Source organism: Leptopilina boulardi, unplaced genomic scaffold (assembly GCF_019393585.1).
Source record: "Leptopilina boulardi isolate dan_hultmark-lab unplaced genomic scaffold, ZJU_Lbou_2.1 LbouV2_376, whole genome shotgun sequence".
Lineage (NCBI taxonomy): Eukaryota > Metazoa > Arthropoda > Insecta > Hymenoptera > Figitidae > Leptopilina > Leptopilina boulardi.
Window position 1 is genome coordinate 439,843 of NW_026137947.1, and position 18,094 is coordinate 457,936.

Genomic DNA, 18,094 nt, shown 5'->3' on the forward strand with positions numbered 1-18,094 from the left:
ATTGTCAAATTATCTTTTCATTCCAAATTACTTTTAATTATTAATTTACTTTAATAAAGATTCATATCTAGTGAATAAAATTAAATTAATTTAAAAATATTAGTTAAATGAACTTGTCAAAGAAATAGTTTGAAATAATAATAAATCTATTTTTTTTTTTTGAAAATATATTATATTAATATATCAGAATTTAAAAAAGTGGTATAAAAAGACCAATTACGATAAATTACAAAAAACCCAAGGGTTGTTAGATTAAAGGGTAAATGGAAAGTTATTGGAGTTTAAGACTAAAAAGGATATTGTTATTACAACACAGTATGCCCTGTAGATTGAGTTGAAGAATTGTTGTTAGCGTTGAAGAGTATAGTCGACCATCTCGTTTTCTCTCTCTCTCTCTCTCTCTCTCTCTTTTTCTCTCTCAGGCCATCTGGGAAAATTTATCTCGAGTAAGAACACGAGGAAACTTTACTCGATGCCAACTTTCCGTCTAGTGCGAAAAGAGCAAGGACCGATGGGACATGAGAAACTTTTGAAATTCGTGGCAGACTTTCGCATCAAGCAACGTTCTTCTTTTACCAGTGGTTTACCTAATTACTAATTAGTCTTGTCTTATCGTACGCGCAATTCTTTTTCATTTAACTTATATATGATTTTCGCAAAAAAAAAAAAATTTACATTAAAAAAAAAAGTTATTTATTATTTTATAATAATAATATATTTTTTAATTTTTCACATTAGATAAATTTTTCATTCTAAAAAGAAAAGAACAGATAAAAATTAAATATATGCCAAAAAAAAAGCAAATATAAGAAAGAAATACATTTGAATAAAAGAGAGAAAACTATAAAAGAACAGTATATTCGTACACTCACATTTTGGAATGAACATATATATATATATATATATATATATATATATATACATACGTCAACTTTCATCCCAGCTTGCTTTTCAATTATGTAAAATATGTCAAGTCAAGTGTGTCTGTTTTTCAAGCATTTACATTTTTACCCATGGCTATGAAACATTCAGGATTATTATAATTTTTTTTTCTTCTGTCTTTTTTGAAATCATTTTATTTTTATACCATAAACAACAATTTTTTGGTCATGTGGTTCAAAATTGAAATTTTCTTTGCTTAAAAAATATGTTGGTTATTTAGAAAAAAAAGGAAAAATAAACAAAACAAAACAGAGAAGAAAATATTTTTTTATTAGTTAATTTATTTACTAGATAAATGAATTTTTTATTTATTTTTTATTAGCTAATCAATTTTTTTTATTACCTCAATGAATTTTATTTTAGAATTTTTTTTTTTTTTTTTTTATAAAAATATAGGAATAAAATGACATTTAATTTTTCAAATATTATATAAAATCGTTGTAAGTAAAGAATTCTTTTGAAAAGAAATATTATAAGTAAAGTGACATAGATAAAGTGTTTTCAAGTCGGTAAGTGACTTTTAAAGTTCAACAATACTGACGTGTCACGATTGTCACGTGAGGTTAAAAAAGTTTTATTGAATGTGGTCGTTCCACTGGACCAAATGCAATTACCTTCGTAACATCATTGTTGTAGGACAGAAGTGGATCTGAGGTTTCAGACTTATATACTATATATATATATATATATAAATAGAACCCGTTATATCGTACAGACACATCTGTGTGTAATAGTAAAGTTTCCTATGTTTCGTAAACTACCCTAAACAGGTTTTGGTTCGAACACGACTCCCACATTAAAGGTTAACGCTTTGTTAGGGAAAGAGATCTTAACACTCTTGGAAAGCATGAAACTCCACGTTTCACCTCTATAAAGTAATGTGAATTCAACGAGAGAGGAATGGAGAGGGGGGGGGGGGTTACTTAACATTTACGCGATTTATTTTCAATTTTATTTTCACAAAAAAAAAAATTATTTTTCCTCTTTTATTTTATTATAAAATGAAAAACATAAATAAATTGCACTACTTTGTGTCTGACTAAAACAAACTTCTACTACTGAATAATAATTACAAAAAAAAATAATTGTCAATTCTAATTAAATATTTACTTGTACTACTGAAAAAATAGAAATTCCAAGTAAATATTGACTTATACTACTGGAAAAAATTACAAAAGTTTATAGAATTTCTGATAAGGTATTGACTTGTACTACTTATAAAATAACAAAACTGTAGAAAGTCAAACTAAATATTGACTCGTACTACTGACATATGGGGCCGTCCATAAATTACGTCACACTATTTTTGACTGTTTTAGAACCCCCCCCCTCCCCCAAGTCACACTTTTTGCATACATTAGCGCCATTTTTCTCCTGGTTTTCACAAATTACTTGACCCCACCCCCTTCCCCCTTAATGTGTGAAGTAATTTATGGACGTTCCCTATCTTACAAATATGTTTGGAAAGTCTGACTGAATATTTACTTTTACTACTGATTTTCAAAATTATTGCTTACGTCTGACAAAAATCGATTTACACTACTGATAAAATTGCAAAACTGCAGTAATTAATATTAATTATTGACCTGTACCACTAAAAAATGACAAACGTTCGAAAAGTATGACTAAATATTTACTTGTACTACTGATTTTCTGAATAATTAAATCTGATTAAAATTTATTCATACTACTGATAAAATTACAAAAATTGATAGTAATACTGAATATTGACTTGTACTACTGAGAAAATTACAAACGTCCGGAAGGTCTGACTGAATATTTACTTGTACTACTGAAAAAATTACAATAATATAGAAAAACGAAATAAATATTGCCTTATACTACTGAAAAAAAGTTAAAAATGTTTAAAATGTGCATGATAACAAATTTACTTGTACTACTGATTTACTTATTTTTTATTTATGTCCGACTAAAATCGATTTGATCTACTAAATTAATTTAGAAAAAAATTTGAAAGTCTGACTATATCTTTACCTTTACTGCTGATAATATTACAAGAAGAAATTTCGAAAATCTGACAAAATATTGACTTTTTCTACTGAAAAAAAATCTACTATTTCTAATTTTTTAAAATGCTTCTTTAAAAGTTAAGTTTAAAAATTTTTTTTATAGAAAATTCTATCACACGACAAATATTTAAATTAAATTCATAAAATAAGACATAAAAATTATCTTTTTGAAAAGTGCAATGGTGTTTCTTTCGTCTAAATTATTCGTGTATAAGAAACTTGATATTTTACAAAATATCTTCTTACTGAATAAGCAGAATCGTGCTTGCTTTATGTTATGAATAAATTATATCGTTTTTAGTATTTATGGTTACATTATATTTCTCATGCACAGTATTAAGTAGTTAACATCAAATTTATTATTGTTAATACTATTACTACTATTATTTTACTATTAATTTATTTTCTTATTATTATTATTATTATATTATTTAATTATTATTGTAAATAAATAAAAATTGATAAATTATTATCATTGTTAGTAAAATTATTATTTTTTTTATTTATTTGATTTAACTAACATATTTAAATAATTTAAAATAATTTGAAAAATAAATATTACTTTCAAATTTAAATATTTTTTTTTTAATTCCAAATAATATTAAATAAAAAAATTCAGTGAAAAAAAAGAATAAAAAACATGAGAAAGGATTTTTTTTTGATGTCTAGAAATAAAATACTAATCCTTTAAATGCAAGTCGGTAAATTTTGTAATAAAACTTTGTTTTTTTTTATTCTTTACTTTGTACACGTTCAGCAGTAAACTCACCTCTAAAACAAGTAGTTGTGTACTCATTTAGTATCACCCTTGAGGTAAAGAGAAAGTGGGAACAATGTTATTAACGGATAAACTTGAAGTTTTGTTCTTTTGCACATACTTGGTTGCAACATACACTTTAAGTTCTAATGCTTTAGATGTGTAATATATCACTGTCCCATCGGTGTTCTTCTCTTAACGATTATTAACGAGTGAAACAGCCGACCTTTTGATCATTTTTTATCCCTTAACTGACAACTCGTTCATAATGGAACAACATCTTCAAAAAAAAATATATATATATATATAATATTCTTTCCTTATCATTTCAAAAGACGCGGGAAACAACTCTTAATATTATTTCAATTATATTATATATTATTTTTATATCAATGTCATTCTATTCATTGTAGTAACTTGTAATTAAAATATAAATTATTATTTACTATTGTTATATTATTATTTTATTATTATTTTTTTTATTTAAATCACTGTTAGTGTAAATTCAAATTAAGTAGATTAATTTTTGTAAAATGAAAAATAAAATGAAAAATAAAGAAAAATTTCCGTAAGGATCGCAAGAATGAGTGAAATTGCGGTTTTAATAATTGCTTTTTGATTAAAAGTTTTGAGCAACTATTTTAATTAATATTCTCGATAAAATTTAAACTCTTCGCGCATAGGTTCTTTAAATGTACGAGCAATTATTTTTTTTTTCAATATACATATATATATATATATATATATAATGATAGAATAATAAAGTAGCTTTTATATTAAAGTTCATTGGTCTTTTTATTTGGATCGATTCTCATAGTTCAATGGCATATTAAAGTACTTCAAGGTCTAGATTTATAATATAAAGAAGACAATATATATATATATATTTATCTTTCTATATTATAAAAGGATTTCGCCGCTGTTTCAGAAATTTTGACCTAGGAGGGGGGAGTCCCCCCTCCTAAATTTTGAGGTTATTTTCGTTTCTAAACTCTGAATATAGCCGCAATTCCCCCCTCCCTCCTCTCATTTCCCCACCTCCGCCAAAATGGCCTAAATTTTGAGGTTATGTTTGTTTTAAGACTCTGAATATAGCCGCAAGTTCCCTCCCCACCCCCGCCAGAAATGATCTAAATTTTGAGGTTATGTTCGTTTCAAGACTCTGAATATAGCCGCAAGTCCCCCCTCCCTCCTCTCATTTCCCCTCCTCCGCCAAAAATTGACCTCAATTTTGAGGTTGTGTTTGTTTTAAGACCCTAATAAAGCAGTAAGTCCTTCCGCCTTCCCTCATCTCTCTCTGTATTTCCTGCCAAAAATGACATAAATTTTGAGGTTATGTAAATTTCAAGACTTTCAATATAGCCGCAAGTGAAGGTGGAATTCCCGCAAAAAATGACTTTAATTTAAAGGTTATTTTCGTTTCAAGACTTTTTACTAATTTATTGGTTTTTAGGCAATTTCATTGAAAATAATTTTTAAAAATAATTTCTTAATATCGATTTTAATTTATTTAATTATTTATTTATTATTAATTTAATTAATTTATTAATTAAAATTTAATCATTTTAATTTTAATAATATTTATTCAAATTTCAATGAATTTGTAATAATAATTCTTTGAAATAGGTGGTTCATTTGGAAATAAAAATTTATCAAATTTTTTTATAAATAATATTATTATACATAAATAATACAAACATAATTAGTATATAAAAACCGCAAATTTATGGTAAAAAGAATATATGTTTATTAAATTGTTAAATTAAAAAAAAAAATTTTATCTATTTTTTTTTTCAACGATGTAAAAAGTTAACTAGCATATAAATATATCATAAATTCGCGAAATGCATTATTTTAAGATGGAAAAATGCTAACGATGGCTAATGAGAGGAGAAAAAAAAAGAAGATTGTTATATAAAACACGTTTTTTTACTTAACATTACCTTCTTATAATTAATTTATATTTTTTTTTTTTTTGTAAAATTCGAAATAATTTTCTATTATTTTGAATTTAATAATAAAATTTTTGTTTTATTAAAAGCACGTTCTTTATTATTTCTCTTATCTTTATAAAAAATTATTTATTTACATGTAAACGGACTATAAAGAAAGAAAAAAATTCATTCTTTTGTTTTTAATTTAATTTTCAATTTTTATTTCAATTGTGGATTTTGTTTTTTTGTGGGATTTCAATTTTTAAAAAACATACTTAAAAAAAAGAAGCTATATATATATATATATATATATATATATATATATATATATATACCTGTAGCATGTTCCATTTCCTGGATAAGTACAGGCTTTGCAGTACCTTTTCTGAACAATTTCAGTCTTCCCCTCACGTTCGAGTTGAGTGCAAAGGTGAGATCGAGGATCACGGAAGTCGCTGAGTGATGGAAGAAAACAGGTGAAAGGGACGGGTGTCGGTGCCCAAGTCCATATAAAAAGAACACAAGTACTCTTGTGAAAATTGCTCTGCACTGAAACATTTTTAGTGCAATGTACATTGTATAGGTGCGCGCGGTCTATTTATACACTTTTTTGTTTTTTTTTTTTTTTTTTTTTTTCTCAAAAATACATTTATCAATGAAGAATTTTTGGTTAAACTTTTTATTTGTATTTATTCTATTTTTAGAAACACAATAAGAATTTTTCAATTTAGAGAAATAAAAAAACCATTTAATTGACTCAAATAATAATTATTTGATATATAAAAAAATATTTATTTGACAATAATCAATTTATTTGAATTAAATAATTTTTTTTTCAATGCAGAAAAAAAAGTAAAGAGCGCGAAAAACATACTTCAAAGAGACCCTCCCCCCCAATGAAAAATAATAACTTTCTTTAATTTTTTTTTTTCCCCAACTGAAAGTCAACATTGAAAGCCAGCGGTTGTAATTGGCAAGTCTATCGAAGAAACCTAGCCTTACCGTCAATAGCTGTCTAGTAATGGAAAACCAATAGTGTCGATTCTTAGAAGCTTTTGCTGGTAACCGATCAATATTTCAATTTGCTGCCTTGTTCCACCAGATACCTGTATGTACTTGTACCTATATGTTCGTGAAAGGGCAACTACAGAAAGAAACTGAAGTATATATATATATATATATACTCTCCTTCGAACAGTTCTCTAATTTAAAAGATCAAATTAGAACGATGCGATTCGTTCTTTCTGCAGGGGACGTGCAGCTCTTTCAAAGCAGAGAAGAGGAAGGAGGAGGTAGAATTATGGCGAGAGTAGGAATAAAGTATAAAAGCAAAAAGGCCAGTCAACGAACAAGTTACATAATAAGAACTTCTGAAATCCTTCTCTCTTTTCTCTCTCTCTCTCTCTCTCTCTCTCTCTCTCTCTCTATGATTATAAACCTTAAGCCAACTTGAATGAAAAGGTATAATCCCATGAATCACGAAACTGGAACATTATATGTATAAAAACTTACTTTTCAATCAATTTTTCACAATAGAAAAAGACTCTTCAGTCAGTGGATATGGTTTCGTTTTTTTTTTTCGATGTTAACCACCAATTACGAGACACTTGAAAAAAAAAATTTTATTTACTATTTTTTTCACATTTTGTAGTTTCTTTTTTGTATTTGTTTAAGATTTTTTTTTAAATTATTCCCTATTTATTTTAATTATAATTTATATTTAGTTATGAAAAATATAGCCAACAAAATCAGTAGTATAAGCAAATATTAAGTCGGACTTTGTGGAAATTTTTTCAGTGGTACAAATCAATATTTAATTTTACTTTCTAGTTTTGCAATTTCATCAGTAGTATTAAATGATTTTAGTCAGACTTAAGTACTAATTTAGAAAATCAGTAGTGAAAGTAAAAATTTAGTCATACTTTACAGACATTTGAAATTTTTTTTAGTAGTACAAGCCAATATTTAATTTTTACTTTCTAATTTTGAAATTTTTTAAGTAGTATAAATCAATTTTTAACACAGGTAAATAGTAATTTAAAAAATCAGTAGTGAATGTAAATATTCAGTCAGACTTTCTAAAAGTTTGAAATTTTTTTCAGTAGTACAAGTCAATATTTAATTTTACATTCTAGTTTTGTAACTTTAATAGTAGTATTAATTGATTTTAGTCAGATGTAAGTACTAATTTAGAAAATCAGTAGTGAAACTAAAAATTTAGTCAGACTTTATGAAAATTTGAAATTTTTTTCGTATTACAATTCAATATTTAATTTTACTTTCTGGTTTTGTAATTTCATCAGTAGTATTAAATGATTTTAGTCAGACTTAAGTACTAATTTAGAAAATCAGTAGTGAAAGTAAAAATTTAGTCAAACTTTACAGACATTTGAAATTTTTTTTAGTAGTACAAGCCAATATTTAATTTTTACTTTCTAATTTTGAAATTTTTTAAGTAGTATAAATCAATTTTAACACAGGTAAATAGAAATTTAAAAAATCAGTAGTGAATGTAAATATTCAGTCAGACTTTCTAAAAGTAGTTGAAATAAATATTCAGTCAAATTTTAAAAAGATTTATAATTTTTTCAGTAGTACGAGTCAATATTGAGTCAGAAATAATTACTAAATTATAAAATCAGTAGTATAAGTAAATATTTAGGTTGACTTACTACGTTTTCGTAATTTTATCAGTAGTACAAGGAAATAGTCAGAAATAATTACTAAATTATAAAATCAGTGATAAAAGTAAATACTTAGTCAGACTATTAAAATTTTTGTATTTATATCAGTAATACAGGTAAATATTTAGTAAGGCACAATTAAAAAATTATAAAATCAGTAAAATAAGTAAATATGTACTAAAACTTTCTAAATTTAATTTAGTAATTAAATAATTAATTGTAATTTGTAATTTTAATTTTTTCAGTAGTACAAGTCAATATTTAATCTGACATGCTAATAAATTTTCTAATTTTATTAATAGTACAAAAAAATTGTAGTACCTACTAATCAATGTATATTAAGAATTTTTAAATTTTAATAATTTCCAAAAAATAATTTTTTTCAAGTTAAAAAATTAAATTAAAAAGCAAAAAGAAAAATGTTAAAAAATTAAAAGAAAAATTAAACAATTAAAAAACCATATTGCGCAGGTAAGGAATATTTGATTTTTTTTTTTGGTCTACGCTATTAGTTAAATGGAAACCACAGTAAATAACGCCCCAACCATTCACAAAAGTATATAGTTGTACGTATTTATAACGGAACTTTTGCACGCGATTTCATATCGTTTTCCAAAGATCTCTCGCAGACTATTTCAGCATTTTATATTAAATCAAGTTGAAATTTATTTTTATTTGATCAGTGAAAAATTCAAATTGTCAACAAAAGATGTCAAAAAAAAAAAATTTTTTTTTTATTTACTATAAAAATATTTTATTATATTTGTTTTTATATTTTATTTTTTTTAATTATTATATTATTCTTTTATTATTGTTGTGTTACTATTATTTATTATTATTTCAATATTTTTTATTACAGTAAAGAAATATTTTTTTAATTCAATTTTTTAAAATGAATAATTAAAAAATTTAATGGAACAGTTAATTTTTTTTTTTTTTGGAACGCAAATTCTAAAATGTGTTTAAAACACACAAAATAGATCGAATTAAGCGTGTCTAAATACAATTTGCAGTTCAATATACTTGAATCTAGCCACAGAGTAGATTTTAAGTAAATTGAATAGACTGGTCACCCAAACCTAGCTATCCCTTTTCGTTCCCCCCCCCGCCCCCTCAGAACCTAAATCCCATGCACGCGGTCGCGCCTAGAGATCGCGACCAAGTTTATATGCCACGCAAACGTGGACAATTTTGTATTTATATGTGCCCGAGTATTCTGCTGGTGCAATAAAATTTGCATTGTAAAACTTACCTGGTGCTCCGTGTTTGTTCATCCCAGTTTTCTCTTTTCCGCTTTACTCATGGCTTTCTCTCTGTGCCTTTTATTCTCTCTTTATATATATATATATATATATATATTTTTTTTTGTCTGTTTTATTTTTAGTCCGACTCATACAATATAAAAAAAAAATTACCTCTCTTTTTTTTCGAAAATAATTCTCATTTAGGAAAAAAAAAATAAAATTATTCACATAAGGTATTTCGATAAACAAAACAAAATTTTCATTATTTATTGTAGAAATTTCATATTTTAAGTAGAAAAACTAAAATTTTAAATCAGACCACCTTGTTTTTGAGTAGAAAAAGCCAAATTGTCAGACAAAAATAATTTATAGAAAAATTCTTGTCGTCAAATTATTTTTTTTCTCAGTTTTTTTTTTTTTATATCCTACATTACAAAAAGAAAAAAAAATATTAGAAAATTAAAAACAGTTTTTGTAAATATTTATTTCCAATGAGAAAGAAAAAAAAAAAAGTTTGTGTAAATATATTTATTGATAAAGAGGAAAAGAATTGAATTTAAAAAGTAAAAAAAAAAATAAATTGAAAAACTTTTTTTGTGATTGAAAGGAAAAAAAATAGTTTTCAAAAAAAAAAAAAAAACAAAAAAAAACAAAGAAAATATTTTTGACTAGTTGATCGATGACCTAGAGAGGTGTTAAGCGTACGAGATACATCGCAATGGACGTTAATCTGGCGTTATATCGTCGCCAAAGCCGCCAAATATAGGTTATATAACGCCTCGCTGGAGTTTAGCCTTGGCAGCTAAGCCCGCCGTGGAAAGCATGAGAAGCTCTAATGTTACCGCATCCAGGAACGCCGCGATTTCTCATCCTTATCTTATCTGAGTCCCGACACAGGCCACCACCTTCCACCTTCCACCCCCCCCCCTCTCACCCTTCTCACCCTCAAAAACACACGCCCAACCTTCTCTCTATCCTATTCCTTCTACTCATGTTACCTCTCCTCTTGCTCTTATACCTCTTGCCACTCCCCAGAGAAACGAACTTAAATTCGCTTGCGGGACTTTTAATTTCGCGAACCGAAGCGAAACTTTCAACTCTCCAAATTCCCCACTCAACCTTCTCTCAATCTCTCTCACTCTCTCTCTCTCTCTTTTTCCTTCGAATTCAACGAAATTTATCGCATTCCACTCGACATCTGTCATTGCCCTGACTCTTTCAAATGATTTTCTTCCATTTTATTTATTTGTTTTTCTAGAGAGAGAGAGAGAGAGAGAGAGAGAGAGAGAGAGAGAGAGAAAAGACACTTTTATCAAGTGTTAAACTATTTTCGAATAATTTGTTTTTGCGTCATTTAATTCACAAAATTTAAATTCTTTGAAAGTTTGAAACGAAATGTAAAAAAGAAAGTAAAATAAAAGTTATTAGATTTAAATTTAATAATAAATTATTATATAATTTTTTTTTAAAATTAATTAAAATTAAATCAATATAAAAAGAATCCCAATTAAAAATTTACTAATGGCGCAGTACTGGCGCAGTACTGGCACCTAGTATTGGCGCCAGAGTTGGCGTAACTTTGGGATGATAACATTTTACCAATATTGGTTACCAGAGTTGGCACCAGTATTGGTAACCACTACTGGTTCAGTACTGGCTGAGTACTGGTAGTTTTGTAATTTATTGTATACGAAAAGAAAGCTTTAACTGTAACAGAGATAAGTTTCACTGCAATAATGAAATCTCTGCTCCAGGTACTACTTTTTTTTTTTTAGGAAAAAGTGTGTGAAATTTTTAGTAACCCAACACAAATTAAATATTAATTAAATTAGTCAACTAACTAATTAATATTTTATTATATATAAAATCGAAAACACCAAGAACTTTTTATTCCTTATTAAGTAAAAATATATATTGCTAATTATTATTTTTAAAAATCAAAAAATAAATTTAAAAACGAACATAACCTTTAAATTCAAGTCATTTTTGGCGGAAACTCCACCTTCACTTGCGGCTACATTGAAAGTCTTGAAATTTACATAACCTTAAAATTTATGTCATTTTTGGCAGGAAATACAGAGAGAGATGAGGGAAGAGGGAAGGACTTACTGCTTTATTAGGGTCTTAAAACAAACACAACCTCAAAATTTAGGTTAATTTTTGGCGGAGGAGGGGAAATGAGAGGAGGGAGGGGGGACTTGCAGCTATATTCAGAGCCTTGAAACGAACATAACCTCAAAATTTAGGTCATTTCTGGCGGGGGAGGGGAGGGGACTTGCGGCTATATTCAGAGTCTTGAAACCAACATAACCTCAAAATTTAGGTCATTTTTGACGGAGAAGGGGAAATGAGAGGAGGGAGGGGGACTTGCGGCTATGTTCAGAGCCTTGAAACGAACATAACCTCAAAATTTAGGAGGCGGCGGCGATATCTTTTTATAATATAGTAATGATTATAATGTGTATAATTATACAATTAGCTATTTAATTATTTTATTATTCACTTTAGATATTTGCATCAAAATAAATTTTTGAAAAACTTTTTTCAGAAAATAAAAGTTGTTTTTTAATTTTTAACAAGTGTTGTTAAGAAAATTTTTTTAAAATTTTTATTTTAAAAATTATTAATTATTTTATAAAAAAATTTTATTTATTTCTAGTTTGATCGTTTAAAATTTTTTTTTGTTTTATTTTTTTTTTTTATTTTTATTTTTGGAATGAAACAAATTTTTTAAATAAATTTTTTCCAAGAAAAAGAAGAATTTAAAAAGAATTGAAATTCAGTTTCAGAATCAAATTGATTGATTCGAAAAGACAAATGTAATTATAATTAAGGATTGAATTAATAATAGCTTGGAATAAGTGTGGAAATTTTAATTAATTATTGATCTGAAAAAAAAGTAGAGAAATTTTATCAAAAAGTTAAATTATAATTACTTTTAATTTTTAATACATTAAAAATATAAATAAATTCTATTAAAATCATTTTAAAAAGAAATTTAAGAAAAGATCTTCTTTTTTTAACAACACTTTTAAAATACAATCAACTTTATTAAAAGTACTCTCTAAATATAAAATATAATTAATTCTTTAAAAAGAGAATTTCTTCAACATTAAAAATGGTAGAAAGATTTCTGAAAAAAAAAATTAAATTTTTTATTTAAACAAATTTTTAATATCATCTGGAAAAAAAATCTTTGTCAAAATTAAAGTCGTTTTTTTAAATTCTGAACGATTTCTTTATATAACCTGGTAAAATCGGTATCGATAAATTCTTTAGAAAATAAGAGTATTTTTGTTTCTAATTAAAACGTTGTTAAAATAAAAATAGAATTCTAAATATATAATGAAGAAAAAATTTATTTTTAATAAAAGTTTTTATGTTAGACAAAAGGTAATATAAATAATATTTTAAGTATACTAATAAAAAGGTTTTAAATTGAGACGTTTATAAATTTTTTAGTAAAGACAATTTTAAACAAGCAAATCTTATTTTTATAATATCGAAAAATTATATTACCTTTTTCAATTATTCAATCAGAAAAATTTTATTTTAAATAGAACAAGATTTTTTACTTTGTGTGAAAAATAAATAAAGCTTTCTTAAAATAGAATAATCGTTTCGAATCAATAGTTATTTTTTTCTATTAATTAATATTGTATCAGTAATTTAAAACAATTAAAATTAAGTAAATAATAATTATCAAAATAAAACAATGAAAAAATGCCAATTTCAACTAATGGAAAAGTTTACCATTTTTTTGTTTAAAAAAAAAAACTTTAGTCAAACAAAACTCACTTTTTATGTGCAAAAAAAAAGTTTGTGGATCAGACAATATTCACCTTTTAGAGAAAAAATGAAACAAACAAAACGCGTCAAGTTGGGAAAAGTTTAAGTTTCAAGTAGAAAAAGTTTTTTTTTTTTTTTTTTTTTTTTTTAATCGAAGGTTAATTTCTCCATTTACCCACGGCGAATTATGTTTATTTTTATTTTATAAATATAAAAATTTTTTGGTAAAAAAATATTTCGATATATTTTCAAGTCGTTGAAATGTTTAAAAACAAATTAAAAATGTTTTTCACTCTCGCGAAAGGATTGCAATGCCTGGAATATTGTTAGAGTTGCTTCCCTAGAGCAGTTTAATTGAATCTGTTAACTAGTTGCGTTCCGTTGCATTTTGTCCGCCAAGCGCGTAGTTTCACCAATTTCGTAAATCACTGTTCTCATTTGTTTTGCAAAAAAAAAAAAAAATAATAAAAAAAAAACAGAAAACAAAACAATTTAAAAAAGACATATTGCATATATATCCTAACATAAAAATCATCATGTAATAATAATCACGACAATGAAATGTGAGAAATTTTACTATAATGAAAATTAACTTAATAATAAAAAAATTCTATTTTTTTTTGTTTTTTTTTATAAATATTTTTTTGTTTTAAAAATGAAAAAAAAAATTCTCATATTTATTTATAATCGTACTTTTTTTATATACAATTTTTAATCGTACTTATATACAATTTTGAATGGTATTTACTTTAAATATAACACAATATTCAAAATCAAAAGTCAATTCGTTTATTTCAATTTAAAATTTTCTTTTTATTCATCATTTTAAAATTACTATAAAAATATCAAATATGATTTTTTTCCATTTAAATATATATAATTTGCTTTATATTTTCAATTTTAACCTGAATACTGATTGATGTTTAAAATTTTTTTCAAATACAAATATCATTGTAGTAGAGAAAAAAAATTCTCTTTCTCCTTTTTTTAAAAAAAAAATAAATTGGAGTTATTTAAACTGATTTTGAAATATGATTTGTTATACTATTCAAAGAAGCGTATATTTTTCTAGCAAATTTTCCACTATTCAATTCAGATAACTTGCTTCAATTTTGTTTCTCGCTAGTCGAACAGTCACGTCTTCTCCGTGTTGTTTGCACTATTCGTTTGTAGAGAGAGACAGAGAGAGATAGAGACAGAGAGAGATAGAGAGAGAGAGAGAAAGCACATTACAAAATCAGCACCAACTACCAATCGTAATGTGTGAGTGTAAATTTTCACAATTCATGTACATTTTGTATCGTGGCAATATATTCAGCTTGCTAATATCCATATATTGGCATATTTTTAATACCATTTCATATCTCCTTTATTTCCATTGCATGACAAACAGATTTTTTAATTTTTTTTTTTAATGTACGAGAAAAAGTTAATAAATTTCAAAAATATTAAAATTTTTGTCATTAAGTAAAAATAAATTTCAAAAATATTAAAATTTTTTTATTAAATAAAAATAAATTTTAAAATAATAAAAATTTTTGTTTTTTTTTAAATTTTTGAAAAAATAAATAATATTAAATAAATTGATTTTAATCTCCGTTGATGATGAATAAAAAGGAAATCAGTATAATTTATCACCTCTAATTTGTTTTCACAAACGATATCACAAACAGCATCGAAGTCATTTTAAGAATCATTTGTCATACTTTAGATAAAAATCTATAATGTCTAAATTTTTTTTTTCTCCTCCGTGCGTGCTTTAACATCCTTAAGTAAAGAAAACATTCATCATCATTTTCGTTTCTTTCTTTCTGTTTTTTTTTTTTTTTTTTTTATCAAAAGATAAGTTTATTGTCGAATTTCACAGTAGAGCGAGATATCTGCACTGCAGATGAAAATAGCTTGTAGAGAATCACATTTATTGCTGCAGTTTCGCACTCTCACAGTTTTCCAGTTGTAAACTGTTGTTGAACGGCTCTGAAAAAAAAAAAATAAATAAAATAAAACAAATTATCCATGTCATTTACTATAAATTTACTTTTAAGTAAAATATGTTTTTAATTTTATTATTTTATTTTCAATTAAAAGGAAAATTGATTCCATTAATTAGTAAAAAATATCTAAAAATTAGTATAGAAATTTTCAATAATTATTTACTAATATTTTTTCTACTATACTGTTAGTGAAAAATTACTAATAAAAAAATTAAATTTTTTTTTTTTTTAGTAATATTGTTCTTACTAAACTTGTAGTGAAAAATAATTAAAAATTAGTTGAAATTTTCACTAATTTTCTAGTAATATTTTGTTTATTAAAATTTTAGTGAAAAATGACTAAAAATTAATAGATATATGTACAAAAAAAAGATTAGTTATTATTAAAATTTAAATACAAAACAGATATATGTATTTTTATATTTAAATTAAAAACGTTTCTTTCGTGAATATTTCATATTCTTTTTTTTTCTCAACATTTATTTTTATATTTATATATGAAAGATAAAAGAGTATAAAAATCTTGTCAGCAAGCAAGGAAGAAGTATTTCATCTTTACGATGTGTTTTATGAAAATAGTTGTTCCTGTGAGTGGTTAAGGCTTACTCTATACGCGATATGCCGACAGGTTGAAACATGTAGAACGTTTTTGAAAGCTCGCTTATATATGTGGGTATTTCAACTTGTAGGGAGAGAGACACGAGCCTATTTTACAAGAAAGGCAAAACGTTCGCAGGTAATTGCTGTATGAAAAAAACTAAACAAAACAAAAAAAAAAAAAAAAAAAAACACATTCACACAGACACAAAATGAGCGTTTCGTGTAAGGGTGGATTTTTTTTTTACTTGTTTTTCACCTCCCTTTACACTTTCCACCTCTACTATACCTATTTCTCACCCTCATCTGTCCGTTTTACGGTCTCACTGACCCTTTGCCTATCTCTCATTCCTTCAACCCCTCGTTATTCTCTCTCTCTCTCTCTCTCTCTCTCTCTCTCTCTCTCACTCACTCACTCTCCCTCCATCATCGGTGAGAACGAAACAGGTGTCGCAAAGTAGCGTATGTCAAAGTGCAATGCATATATATAGATATTTCAAACACTAAAACAAATGCATTTATTCTGTACAGAAGCACCTCTTTAATTAATCAACCATTCTACGATTGTTTAAATAGACATGACACTATGTAACGTAGGTCAACAAACTTCAATATATATATATATATACACATACACATCAACAAAAACGAGATAGTGATAATTTTACGATCAGATGATTAAATTAAAATTAAATTATTGAATACGTTACATTATTATTGAAAATGTATGTAAATTAGTTAAAATAGACAAAATTTTACATATTAGTAGATTAAATTTTTAGACAGACATAATTATGAATTGAGTAAATTTTTTTTAGTTCGATTTTTTCAATTTTATCAGTAGTACGAGTAAATATTGAGTCAAACTAGATTATGAAATCAGTAGTACAAGGTAACTATTTAGTCAGACGATATTAATAAGTTTTAAAATAAGTAGTACAAGTAAATATTTTGTCAGTCATAATTACTAAATTATTAATTAAGTATAATTACTGAATTATTAAATAATTAGTACAAGCAAATGTTTAGTTAGATTTTTTTAATATAGTAATTTTATCAGTGATACAAGTAATTATTAAATCAGACGTAATTACAAGATAACAAAATAAGTAGTAAAAGAAAATATTTAGTCAGACATAATTACTAAATTATTAATTAACTAGTTCAAGTAAATATTTAGTCAGATTTTATTTAATACTGTAATTTTATCAGTGATACAATTAATTATTAGGTCCGACGTAATTACTAAGTTGTGAAATTAGTAGTAAAAGAAAATATTTAGTCAGACATGATTACCAAATTTTAAAATAAGTAGTAAAAGAAAATATTTAGTCAGAAATAATTAGTAAATTAAAAAATAACAAGTAATTACTTAGTCAGATTTTAATACTACAAGTATGTATTAGTCAAACTAAATTTTGAAACTAGTAGTATAAGTAATTATTTACTCATACGTAATTCCTTAATTTTAAAATCAGTAGTACAAGTAAGTTTGAAGTTGTAAATAATTAAAAAATTAGAAAATCAGTAGTACAAGAAAATATTTAATCAGACATAATTAATAAATAAAAAAATTAGTAGTGTAACTAAATTTGTAGTCAGACATAATAAAAATCAGTAGAAAAAGTTTATATTTAATCAAACGAAATTGGTAAATTAGAAAATCAGTAGTACAAGTATATTTGTAGTCAGACATTGCAACTAAATAATAAAATCAGTAGTGCAAGAAAATTTTTAGTCATACATAAATACCATATTATAAAATCAGTAGTATGAGTAAATTTGTAGTCAGCAAAATTTAGAAAATAAGAAAAAAAAACAGTAGTGCAAGTAAATTTGTTGTCAGACTTTCTAAACATTTGTATATTTATCATTTGTACAATTCAGTCAATTTTTGTTTCTTTTTTACAAAGAAAATTGTCAAAATTTTTTTTCCATTTTATTCATTTTCCACTTTATTTTCTATTTTAATAAAGCCTATTAAAATATTTTTTTCAATTTATTAGTCTTTTTTTTCAAAAAGTAAAAAGGGAACATTTTTTTTCTCTCCTTATCATAAATCCCTGGTACTTTAGAATTTTTTTTATTGCCTTCTATTTCCTCGGAAGCAAAAAAAAAGAAAA

General features: G+C 25.1%; 1 protein-coding gene and 1 long non-coding RNA gene across 2 annotated transcripts in view; one reads left to right on the forward strand and one right to left on the reverse strand.

Moving 5' to 3' along the window:
• Positions 1-18,094, forward strand: part of LOC127287858 (tyrosine-protein phosphatase Lar) — a 434,077-nt gene that overhangs the window by 19,663 nt on the left and 396,320 nt on the right. The window lies entirely within an intron of this gene.
• LOC127287861 (uncharacterized) overlaps positions 14,981-18,094 on the reverse strand; it is a 120,865-nt gene continuing 117,751 nt past the window's right edge. The window contains exon 4 of the long non-coding RNA XR_007843943.1: positions 14,981-15,357. This is a non-coding gene — a long non-coding RNA (uncharacterized LOC127287861). The remainder of the gene's footprint in view (positions 15,358-18,094) is intronic.